The sequence below is a fragment of the Osmia bicornis genome, chromosome 4 (assembly GCF_907164935.1).
Source record: "Osmia bicornis bicornis chromosome 4, iOsmBic2.1, whole genome shotgun sequence".
NCBI classification, from domain to species: Eukaryota; Metazoa; Arthropoda; class Insecta; order Hymenoptera; family Megachilidae; genus Osmia; species Osmia bicornis.
In genome coordinates this window covers 7553707-7566741 of record NC_060219.1, presented here as the reverse complement: position 1 = coordinate 7566741, position 13035 = coordinate 7553707, and the positions used below count along the sequence as shown (strand labels likewise).

Genomic DNA, 13035 nt, shown 5'->3' with positions numbered 1-13035 from the left:
GAATTATCGGATTATATTTTTATGCAGGTAAACTCGTTACCATGACAAGAAGTTCCGTTGCAGCTTGATCGTTTAAATTCACCGTCTACTTGTTTGATTGATACTTTGTCGAAAGGTCAGACGGTTTCCGATAATTATATACTATTCAGATTTAAATATTTCATTGTGAATTTGAATCGAGACTTCATTATACTTCTCCTGCAATGTCTATAAAAAAGGAAAAAGAATATTGATGCAGCCGAGGATCGAAGACCGCGAAAACAGCGATTAAGGCCTAAATGAAAAAAAAAAAAAGAATATACATACACTGGTGTACGCGTGCACAGATAATCGCGCAGATCGCAAAATTACACATACGTAAAGAATTATACAAGAAGAATAGCGATACCCTGGGATATGAATATTAATACGAGCACAGGCACACATATACATGAACACGAATACGCATACAAAGGGAAAAAAATTATAAGAAGTATATAGTATATATGATAAAGATATAAACATTAATGACATTTAATACGCTAATAATCTACGATTTTTACGTACGTTACATGGTGTCATCGTTTACTATTTATCGAACAAAGTTCCCCTCTTAAATGTTCCCCTTTTCGTCCCTTCGATCGTCTCGTCCCCCTGTCCACCCTAACACCCTAGTGTCCCTTAACCCTCCGTGGAAAAGTGAGACTTTTTCAAACTCTCCTATCCCCCCTGTTTGACCCGTCCTTTCCCCGCGCATCATTCTTCACGACGTTTCATTATCGAAACGGCCAAGATAAGTCCGTTTGCGTCTTCAATACGAAATTTTCAAAGCAATAAAGTAACCATGAGACTATTTAAAAAAGTACGCGAGGCGTGTGTGAACGAAACTAAGGTTGTTAACGAACAAGTGTTAAAAAAGAAGAAAATAAAAATAAAACCGTGAAAAATCGAAGAAAAAATAGACAAACAGAAAATGAAAGAGAAAAAAACAAAAAAAAAAGAGCTAGACTAAATTAGAGTTAGATGAGAGAGAGACTTTGCTTGAATTTATTCTTGCGGCGAGTGAATGATGCGTATGTCGCGTTGCCCACGACGGAAAGGAGCTCCTCGTTTTTCCTTACCTCATCCCTCGCTGTGTCGTTCCACTCTTCGTTTCTGTCAAAGCAATCGAAATCGTCCGATCTTCCACGACCCTGTTCCCTGTTCCTGAATTCTGTTTCAACCTTTCCGCCAGGAGGATTACCGGCACGCGGAACCGACGCTACCGCGACGTCGATCTCCTCTTTCGGAGATTGACGGACGTCGCGAGCCTTCAACCGAGTCCAACTAACGATCCTAGCTAAAGGTGAATCCGTTTCAGTTGAAATAAAACGAACGCACCGACGCGACGGATCTACCGTGGACATCAGATTCACCCTCTATGCGGCATTACGATTCCCTCGATCGTAAAGGAAACACGAAGGAATAGGAGAGTCAATTTCTATAATCAGAAGAATTTTTCATTCGATTTCTTCAATTATTTCCTTGCATTAAATTGGTAGCGTTGATGTTAACAATGGTCCCGCGTAGCTGTAATCTCTTTTATCTAAGAAGTTCTTTGACCCTGTGCATCCTCATCTCCCCGTCCAAATTTTCAATCTACCCCATACCTGACTCTTAATTAAGTACACGAGTTGCAGGAGGTTCTGTTGCTTCCCTCGAACAACGCTCTCTTCCCCTATGTCACCGCAATTTTTCGAGGCAATAGTATGAGTGAAAAGAAAGAGCGAAAGAGAGTGAGAGATAGTTGGAGAAGAATTTCGACGACTCGTCGGATCGTGTAATGCACGCGGCTGTCTAGAACGTCCACGTTCAGGGACATCCATGTTTGGAGAACATCCGCTCTCGAAGACGTTCTAGACGTCGTTGTTCGAACACTTGAGAGAAGTGGATTGCGGCTCGAAGACAGTCGCGAACGATCACGAGAGCAGGCCTGGGTTAATTTTCTTTGAAATTAATCCTTCAAACCGAACACGAAAGTGTCGTTTTAAGATGATACAATTAGCTCTTAGATACAATAATTGCTTTCAGTTAAATTTTTGTCTGGGACCATCTAATACTAATTACAAAAGATAATAATCGTTGTACCGATGATGTTTCAAGATCATTTCTTGTCGTTTCATTTTTATCGCTTCCAAATTCGAATCTTCTGTTGCTCGTGAATTATCAGTAAAGCTGGTAACATCGTGTTTCGTGAAATTATAATCGAACGATTTAATTTCAAAAGTACCCAGGTCTGCGTAAAAGAGGCCAGGGAAAACGCAGGTAATAACAGTGATGGAAAGAGAGAAACGTGGACACCATCGTCAACGAACACTACATTACTTCTCTCTTCGTATATACAGGGGTATCTCGCAATATGTACCAACAGGAAAATGATGATTTTGTATAAAAATAAGTCGAAAGTATACATAGAATAAAATTTCTTTCCATATATAACTTAATACGATGTGCACTTATCTACATATTTATTTATTGCATTTATCAGTTGTTAAATTAATAAGTTATTCTCTTTCTCCCAAGTGTTTTGAATAATCTCCAAGTCACACGAGTCAATTTTATTCTGTATCAGTGATTTATTCTTTTATACAAAATCATCCATTTTTCTGTTTGCATCACGTATCGCGAGATACTTTGTATATACATACATATATATATACGTACATGTATATGTATAGGTTCTCAGTGATCATTGTGTTTGTCCGAAGCTTCCTGTTTTCGTCGAGAAGATCTGATTGCACACGCGTAACGCGGTTATAGACTGGGGTACAGATTATTATTATACGATCGCCGTAATATTTTTATAATTTATCGGGAATAATAACGGAGAAAGAGAAAGAAAAAAAACGCGAGGAGAAAATTATGAAAAAAAAAGTAATATGTGGATAAAGATGAGATAAAACTGAGAGAAAGAAAGATAAGGAGGAAGGCAAAAATGGAATAGAGAGCAAGAGAGAATGCGTGAGTGCGTGATACGAAACAAAAAGATTAAAAAAAAGAAGAAGAACAATTGTACATTAGAGATGTGAACGTTTACGTAATTATATGATTGTATATTTAACGAGTAAGTCGAGAGTGGCATCGGGATATTTTGTAAAATTTCTTAGTGATCGATTTTCTCGTTAAAAAGGGCTTTAGAGAGAACAAAAGGACATACACAGAGAAAGAGAACGGTGAAACGAGTCGTCATAGGTACTTCGTAAAAAGTTGCATAAAATTGCATATCCTGCCTGTAATAACGTATATGTGTTAATTTAAATGATTGTGTCGTATATCGATTATATATTTATATATTGCTTTATGTATGTAGAATATATACATATATATATAATATATTGAAAAATAATATATTGAAAGAAAATATATATTATCTTCTACAATACCGTGTAAGTTTTCTCATTTCGTTTGCCACGTCCGACTACCGCGATCTGTCTTTTGATTTTCTAAAATTCTTTTCATTTAAACGTCATTTTCTTAAAGTAGTCGAGGTATCCAAAGTATTCTTCCTTTCATGTCTAATCCAGTATTAATATCTTTTGTTTGAAAGATATTTTCTTCCAATTTCTAAAGAGAGATCTCTCAATAATTCAGGCAGTGCCTAACAAATGTGTAAAATATTCATAATCGATTTTCCCGAAAATGAAGACACGTATGAATACACATATATTCTATATTTTCATCTTATATTTTCATGCATAATCTCAATTTTTCCGGTTGCATCACCACCAACGCGACATCCTGGAAAATAGATTTCTACTAAATTATGTTCGTCAAATGAAAGAACCAAATAGTCCAATAACTGACCTGACCTAGTAGTCAGTCGACACGTTTATCGAAATGCGATCACCTCATCGGACTACATCGAGATTATTGGCTGAAATTGAAACACGGTTCGACTTGATAAGAAACACAAACAGCGGACGATAAAGTATCGATACGACAATACGCGACAGTATAACATGTTCAGACAATTTCTTTCCAAAAGGACTTCGCGAACGACCATATCAAAACTCTGTGATCAATGAAGACTGATGGTCGAAAACTTGAGGGTGAGACAGAGAGACTGAGGGGATGAAAAACGAGAAACCGTGGTACACTTGGAACGTGTATAACATACAGTATATTAAACTAGGAAATAAAAAATAAATATATTTATAAAAAGATGGTATATCGTAGGTGAAGGATAATATAGAAAAGACAGATTTATGTATATAATTACATGTAATAACCTAATTCCATAATTGAACTAATATTCCGGAAAGGAATCTACAAGCTAAATATTATAGTAATCACAGCTAGATGATATATGGATTTCGTTCGTTTTACGTGACACGATTTCATTCGTTCCACGTAGAATTACAGCTTGGTAATTGAACAGTTCCAACTCGAGGGTTGAAATCGCGGAAAAATCGCTCGTTCGTTCGTCGATTTGCAGCCAAGTTTCCTGTTCGCGAAAGAACAATGGCATCGCGATCAGGAGGATTAGGCGTAAAACAACGAGAAACGAGAGAAGAGAAAAAAAAAGAAACGGAAGGAAAACGAGCGCGTGTAATTTAGAATCAAGATTGATCGAAGGTACACGTTCCAATTAAGCGTTCTTGGCTGGTTCATTAGGAATTAAGAATCTCTCATATTTTCTAGAATTAAACTTAAGGTTTATAATACCACGTTATGTGCCAACCTCATTTTACATCTAATTCCCTGATATTTCCCTTTATTACGTTTTTGTATATATATATTTTAAATCTCGATTCCTGTATCTGAGAAAAATAGAGCAGGAAAGAGGAAAGTTCCTTCGCTTTTCAACCCCTCATACATCCGTTCATTCGCTTCGCGTTTGTTAACCCGTCGTTCATTATCGTTAACGAGAGATTATCACTGTTCAGTGCACGATTCAATCCCAGTAGTCGAGATGCATTTCAGTACAGCGTATAAAATTCCCATTGATTCCAATTTTCTTTTTAATTCTTACACTGTAACACAAGTACTCTGTATTCGTCGGTATTCTACACGAAATTTATATTCTTTTCTTCATTTTGGAGCACTTTACCATTTTAACTATTCAATTTCCTCGTTCCAACGACGAGCACGATGCTCGTGTCGTCGATGATGATACGAATGAGGCGAGTACATACATGGTCCTGAACCGTAAGTGCATCCGCGAGCTGCGTAAGTGCATCTACAAACGGGCCTGATGCAATAATAATATCGACATCCGAGCCGGTGGCGCGTGCCGTGAACTTTGAACCAACGACACGTGGCACCGACCTCCAAGTGCGGTCGTACTTGCTCGCGACGTTAAGCCGATGCACCTGTCAACCGACGCACCCGATGCGTGCACACACGCGTTGTCCAAATGACGTTACTTTCAAGTGGAAAAAAAAGATATAATTCATTATTACGATATCATTTGTAATCCTTTACGCTCGTTTCATCGTGTCTTCCCATCATGGCATGAATTTCTTTTGTTAAAAAAAAAAAAAATGGACGGTGAACATTGTACTTTTAATTGAAGTTTTAATGAGTTCTCGATGATTTCATAAAATCTATTACGTCGGTTCGAAGAAAATACGCCACGATGTTCGTTGCGAGCCTGGAGGCAGGTCAGTTCCGTCGAGCTACGCTCCTCTATCGATCACTTCCGGGGAAGAGGAAGAGCACTCGAAGCTCGATACGCGGCGGGCCTGATTCTTTAATCAGCTTTAATCACCTTTGACAGTCTTTGTCATCAAAAGGAATCGTCGAACCGTGTCTCCTCGATCGAGAACACGCTTTCTATCTTGCAATTGATTTAATGATATTGTCGAATTCGTTCACGATCACTTACATACGTACTTGCATTCGGTGAAATATTTTCAGCTCATGTATATGCAAATATTTGGAAAAAGTAGTAAGGTAGCAAGTGGAAAATTTAAATTGGCAAATGAAACAATAGCGTTTTGAATAATTACAAATGTAGCGTGCTACATACGTCCATGTTTACCGTGACATATAACGCGTTAAAAACTTGCTATTTAAGCGAAATTGAAATACACGTTTTATTATGTACATTAGAAACACGCAGGAATATTGAACATGGCCAAAGCTGCAACGCGTGTATGCAAAATTTTCCGCACGTATAATGTGGGTGTATATGCGTGCGGATTTCTTACAATTAAACATCAAAAGGCACTGAAATACATAACGAAAGGGGTAGAAGAAAAACTGCGCGAGAGGGTGTGGAAATGTATGCGTGTGAAAGGGAAATGGAAAAAGCAAAGGCGAAGTATAATGCAGTTATTCCCAATCTATCAGGGTTTTGCGTATGTCTAACGATACGAAATAAAACAAAATAAATGAATAAATTTTAAAAAATTTATTAAAGAATATACATACTTACGAAATACATCCACTTACAGGTATATGTATATATACTATTATATATTAATAAATAATATCGTATCTGAGAATGTGGAGGGTGTGATCAATCTTCCTGTCTGTTTTTATTTTTTATTCACTAAACTTGATATTTTTTATTGAATTATCATATGAAAACTTGAATTAGATAATATTGTACTTTGTATCTTTCTTTTCTATTCAAATTGATTTGAATTCCTAATTAGATAAGTGCAATCAACTTCGTCAATCGGCTGAGGGGAAGAGTAGGTATGCGAACCACTGTCAAGGGTGCAACAAACTCGCCGGTCTGCAGGGTTGAAGCACCCGCTACCGGTAGCTGGTGTATCTGAAAGGCGGAGAACCACTGGCCCGGCGGATTCGGTGCAACAAACGACCTGCCAGACAGCGGGGGTTGCAGGACGACCTAGGAGGGCTGGCTGGAAATACAGCGGGTAGTTTTGGTGGGATGAAGAGTGACTCTATCAGTCTCTGTTCCTTCAATTCACAGTCTCTACTTCTCTCTTTCTATATCCTCGTTTCTTTTCCTTTCTTTCTCCTTCTCTCTTCATCTAGCCTGATTTTCTCTCGTTCTCCACTTCACTCTCCCCTCTGCTACTCTTTCTTTTCCATTCTGTGCATCTGTTCATCCTGCTTCCTCTTTCTACGTTCAGCTGCGATCCGTCTTTGTTTCATCCAGCCCTCGGTTCTGCATTCGTGTGCCCATTGCTGTCGGTGAACGCGAATCTCTGTCTGGTCTGGTAGAGCGGAGGTTTCGTCGTCATGACAACGAACCCAGGAAACCCAGCCACTCTCTCACACCCTCTCTCGCATCTTCCGCTTCTCTTTCTCTCTCTCTCTCTCTCTCTCGTCCGTTCAACACTCGTGCCCACGACCTCCGCATCCTACTTCCCCCTGTTCCTCTCTTTCCCACCACCACCACCACACCGATTCTCTTCTCCCCCGACCGTGACATCACACCACCACCACAATCGCTCTGTTTTCATCTGTATATCCGCTACGCGGGACCATGTGCGCGCGCTGCTACGCGAATGCAAGAAGTACCCGCGCTCGTTGGCTTTCAATCGAGTCGGTGTTGGTGCGCTTACGGGGTGTGCGAGAGAGTGTCCTTCCACGGTTGTGTGCGTTTAGTTATTGGTGTTTGTGCGCGGAACTCTGCAGACTGCCGCCCGGTTCATCCACCTCCTCCGCGTCCTGCTCCCAGGCTGCTGCACCCCCGCCCTCGAAGTCTGGCAGAGGGTGGCGGTCGGCCGGTGCACGCAACCCTGCGCCGGCTCGAATGTGCGTGGCCGAGGAACGAGACCGGCGTCTCTAAACGCTTGTTCAAATGGAAATATCGAGCGGATCACCGAACCGATCGACGCAACATTTTTCCATAGAGCATCCGAGAGGAAGACGGTAGTCGAGCAGGTCGTGGCTCGCCGTTCAGGGTGGGAAGTACGGGAAGACGAAGTTGGGGTTGCTTTGCGAAGGTCGTGGATCGCTCGAGGTTCTTGACACTTTAGGGTTCCTCTTTCGCTGGAATAGGATTATCGGTTTACTTCTTATATTTGGTTAATAATTATAAACGAATAATGGGTAGATATTTTGTATCATTTAAATTGAAATTGAAGACGTTTAGCAAATACTTTTATCATACTAATAATGGTTTTCTTTATTTTGCAGGGACCACGACGAAACCAACGTGCAAACACTAGGAATTATATAATTATCTGATGAAGCAAGCCCAAGCTCCCCCAATCAGACATTTGCAGCGGTGTACGATGCTGTCTGTCGGAACGAGCCCCGGTCTTTCCAACCCCCCTCAACCTGTTTACACACAATCGCCAGTCTCCGGTGACGGTGAAACGAGGGGTAGATCGGCATTGTTCGAGATTCCGACTTTTTATTTACATTCTGTCGTTTCGTCGCGCTGTCCATTGAAATAATCGCGGAAAACTTTCGTATTGTACGACCGCGACTTCGCCGTCCCAGGACTCGCGTCCCTTTTTCGCTCGGTATCGGTCGTCTGCGTCCCACCCCTCGGTGTATCTCTTTCTCGACGTCGATGTTGCTACCCCTTCCGTCGGTTCCCCATTCACCGACCTCCGCACAGTTCATCCACCTTCTCTCTTTCCTCCTCTCTGTCGTGCACCCGACACTCCCACGTCTTTTCGTCTCCGTCAGGCGAGTGCCCTCTCGAAAAAAAAAGGGGTAGCTCCGTCCTATTTTACGGATCCGCATCCGAAAACCGCAATCGTTCGAGGGTAAGAGAGCGACGGAGAAACTGCAAACTTCTGCTTTCTTCTTCGTCCTCCTCCTCCTCCTATTGCTGTTTTCCTTTTTCCCCTCTCTTCGTGAGAGAGGATACACAATAGAATCAATTGCGCTGTTGAATAAATTTCCAATTTTTCATGTTCCCGTTATTAATACGAATTGTTTCTGAAATCCAGTTTCTGAAAAAATCGGAGATGAAAATCAGAGCGCAAAATGGCTGTTGGACGTGAAGAGCATTCTTGTTGTTCGCATGCAGCACGTAGGTATCGATTAGCAAATTAGTAGCGATTTCTATGCAAGCGACTATTGCGTACAATTCGCTGGTAAATATCATTTGCGTCCATGGAATGAGGTACAGAGATGGTGATAGAGGGATGTAGAGGGATGAAAGGGGAACAGAGAAAGAGAGGAAAGTGTGCTTGCTCTAGCAGGGATACTCGATGCTGGGTCCGTTGAATTAGTTCATCCCCTCCGAGGATGGCCGCAGCTCAGGTGTACTCGGGATTAATTAGCGTGCGCACGCATACGCTGAAATCCGTCGAGATCCGTCGCTAAAAGGTACTCTAATCGTAACTGTGATTTAACGCGGGCCCTTTCCCACACTCGCGTGTCCCGGGGATGGTAGTCGATATTGCGTCGACTGTTTTCGCGGTTAATTAGCCAGGGGAAAATGCAACGCGTGTAAACGGACGCTGCCGTTTGAACTTGAACAACCATTAGTACGTGTTCGATCGATCTGCTTTAATATTTTCGATCATCGTTGATGCTGAAATCGTTTTCGGGATGTAAATTAACGGCACGCGAAACGCTCGCCGCGGGCCGACGATCTAATTACGTTGTCCAGCGTTATTTAAATGACGAGCACGCGACGCATCACGCCCTCGCCAACCGACAAGCAAATGTAATTAATAACCATCACTGGAAGGGTTCGATCGATCGTAACGATTGGAATTTCAATTTTTCGTTCGACCGTGAAATCTATGGTTTCGCGTTTAAAGAATTACAGCAAGATTAATAGATTCGTTAGATCTTCGAAGCGGTGATTCTCGTCGAATCGAACGTTCTCATAAGCCGCTTCGCCGGCTTGGACTGCGCTCGTTCCCTCTTATTAACAAATTACTTTCGAAATCGTTTCATCGAGCTCCGATTTTTCGTGCGTTACACGCGTAATACTCCGCCTCGTCGGACCACGCTGCTCCGAAAGATCAGGACGATACAATAGCCGGGGCGAGCGAATGCGAGATGAACGCTCGCGGGAGCAGTTGTCGATATTATGTCTGCGAGAGGGAACGACGGAGACGGGAAGGTGCATCGAACCCACAGGAACGACCGAGAGGAATGGAGAAACGAAGAGGGAAAGAAGCTAGGGGAACAACGACAGACGGTAGACGAGGAGAGAGACGGAAACGTGTCCTGGGAAAGGAGCGAATGGGAGAGTTCAATCGAAGAGAGAAAAGCTACTAGATGGAACGGAGTAGCCACTGTGTCAGTATCCAGGCATTCGCTACCGTTCCCTGCGCCTCTTTGCGTTCTCCTTCACCAGCAACCCCGGCCGTCCATCCCTCTTCCGGTTCCTGGTATTCCTCTTTCTCTCGTAACCATCAGCTACGCCAGCAATATCAAGCGACGCTGGCGTTACGTGTGCGACGAGCACCTCCTCTTTCACCCATCGAACTGAAAGTAGGATGGACAGAAGGGTAATCTGTTGGAGTAACTACTACGCCATATGGAGTAGTACTACGATGTAAAAAAAATACCTAAGAACGAGGGAATCAACTAATGCACTGAAACTGATTTCAGATCTTTCATCAATGGAGACCTCTGAAGGGCTGTACCTACTTTCATCGACAGCACCCCGGCAATAGCCATGAGTTCTCATTGTTTCAAACTTCGAATTGACTTTCGAACTCTCAGTGGAAAATGAAACGTTCTTGTATTTCGAAAACTTTCCTCTTGCTCTCCAAAAGTTTCCTCGGCGAATGATTGCGCCAAAGTGTATCCCTCGATTTTCATATTTATCAACTTCGACGTTTTATCCGTAATTACACGAATACTTTTCGCAGAGAAAAGAACCTTTTATGGACGAACATGTTCGTTTTATTCCCTTTTGGTATCGTGGAAAAATATTTACGAAGAAATCGAACGTCGCATCTGTCAGCGTGAATACATTTCTGTCATTGCGTATGCTCCTCGACAGGTGCTATAAACACGTTCTCTTGCTTCAGGTGCGACGTAGTTTGCCATCGTCTCTTCGATCAAGATCATCAAGCTGGATGAGCCACGGTGGATTCGTTACTTATTTCGTGTAACCATTCAAGCTCTATTCGCCAACTAGGTCGCTGATATTTCCACGATGATTTACGCTAATGCACTTTACCGCATAGTTTGACAGTATCGGATATAATATACCCACCGCGCATAATCTACAGCTTTCTTGGGCTTAACACGTTGATTCTACTGTGTATTACGCGAGTCACATCTTAAAACTGGGTTAGAACAGTTCCTGAGATTCTAAGATTTTCCTTGCGTATTTTCAAATTATTTTTCGTGGTTTACGTGCACGATGGTCGGTAGAATTTGTATTTCAGATCCGCTCGCCACGGCTCCTCAAATGCAACTACCTCGTTCATACCCTTTCGCACGCTGACGCTTTCTCCCAAATATTCTTTCTTCTTTCTCTCCGGTTCCTTTCGCTGTAAACAGACGTCCATCAATAGAGTCACACATCTCATTGTCAGTCATTCCCAGAACCAGACCACGCCTTACGCGACACTCGAACCGATTCTTTCAACCAATTCAATTTCACTCATCCAAACATCCCGCAATCATACATTCCTCACTCGTAATCTTACTAACTACGCAGGGACGTGGTGGCAGATTATTGCTGCCACAACAGTATACCAACATTTCATAAAATTCGATGTCAATTGGGTAGGTAATAATAAAGAAATTAATTATCACTTTTTTAAAAAATATTTTTAAGACACTTTTATTTATAGTTCAGGGTTCGTACAAGGATTAATTCGTACGTGACGTAAAAATTTCCCGCCTCCTTCGTCGTAGTAGTCGTTCTCCGGGGTCGACGTTTTCGTGGAACGTGGATCACTGTTTCACCCTTCAGTTTCAACCCTCCCCGTATCCGGGTGTTCCTGTCCAAGGGCAGACTGCTGAATATTTCAAGGGATAATTTCGACCCTCCGCCCGCGTCGCCTTCTTCGCGACACAGACAATAAAATTAATAGTTGCGTTGTTTCTATGGCACGATCGTAATTTTGTTCGATTCGGTCGTAAATTCTCCAGGTAAGTTTTTAATGGACCGATCGATTACTGAGAAGTTTGAAGAGGACAAAGTTGGCCTCTATTTCAACATCTTTGCAAACTTGTAAGACGTAAAAATGCATCGACGCTAATTTAACGAAGAAATTCTTTTACAGATTATGCAGAGTAAAAGCTTCCTATCGTTGACTTCAGAGATGATATAGAGGGAATACGAAGGAAACCTTCGTGAATCCATAGGAACTACGAAGCGTCGACGTCGAAGGTAATCTTCAAAGTAACGCTACGTTTATAAGTTTTATAAATTAGATAGTGCAAAGTAGAAGCTTCCTATAGTTGACTTCAATGAAGACACAGGGAACGGAGTTTAAATCCCGTGCGTCGCCGACTTTATGGACGGATTCTTAATACTCTGTAGGGGAGCTTGGTACGAGGCAAACTCTGTAGACCGAGGGAAAAGTTTCCAAGTCCCAATTCTATCTAAATCATAGCAATGCAAAGTGAAAGTCTTTCGCCAGTGGCTTTCAAGAAGACATGAAATACGCAAATTCGTAGAAAGTGGAAAGCATCAACGTCGAGTCGAGCAACGATGAGCGACGAAGGGTGTCGTATAAAACAACGGTGCGCCGTGTGTTGAACGCAGAAGTAAAGGAGGACGTAAGAAAACGGGAAGGGAAAGCGACGTGCGAAATAACGTTGACCGGCTGTACAGAAAGGGTTGCAAAAAGGGCAGGGGTGCCGGTTGCAGCGCGAACGGGGTGGGGATAATAAGAAGCAGGTGGTGGCGCGTGCTCGTTTATACAGACGGTGCTCATGCCACGTGGGAGCTATGGTGGGGCCGGAAAGAAGAGGGTGCCATGAGACGGAGTTGAAAAGAGATGAGAGAAAAGAGTGCCGGGGCCACCGAGACGAGCATGAAACCGAGTGCAAGAAGAAACGACGTCGCTCGACGGCTGTGTGCCAGCGTATAATGCACTTTTTCCCGCGGCGACCAACGAAATTGAGCCACGAGCCGGCCCAACGTCGGCCTTTCGTCTTTTCTTGCTCTGATTTCTCCTTATTCTCTCTCTTCAAATCTGATTTTAGCTT

The 13035-nt window shown here is 42.3% G+C and overlaps 1 long non-coding RNA gene across 1 annotated transcript; it reads left to right on the top strand.

Annotated features, from left to right (window-relative positions):
* The first annotated feature begins 10780 nt into the window (after positions 1-10780).
* LOC123987718 lies at positions 10781-12688 on the top strand. Its single transcript, XR_006829320.1, has 3 exons — positions 10781-11601; positions 11670-11970; positions 12105-12688. It is a non-coding gene; the product is annotated as an uncharacterized LOC123987718 (long non-coding RNA).
* The last annotated feature ends 347 nt before the right edge of the window (positions 12689-13035 follow it).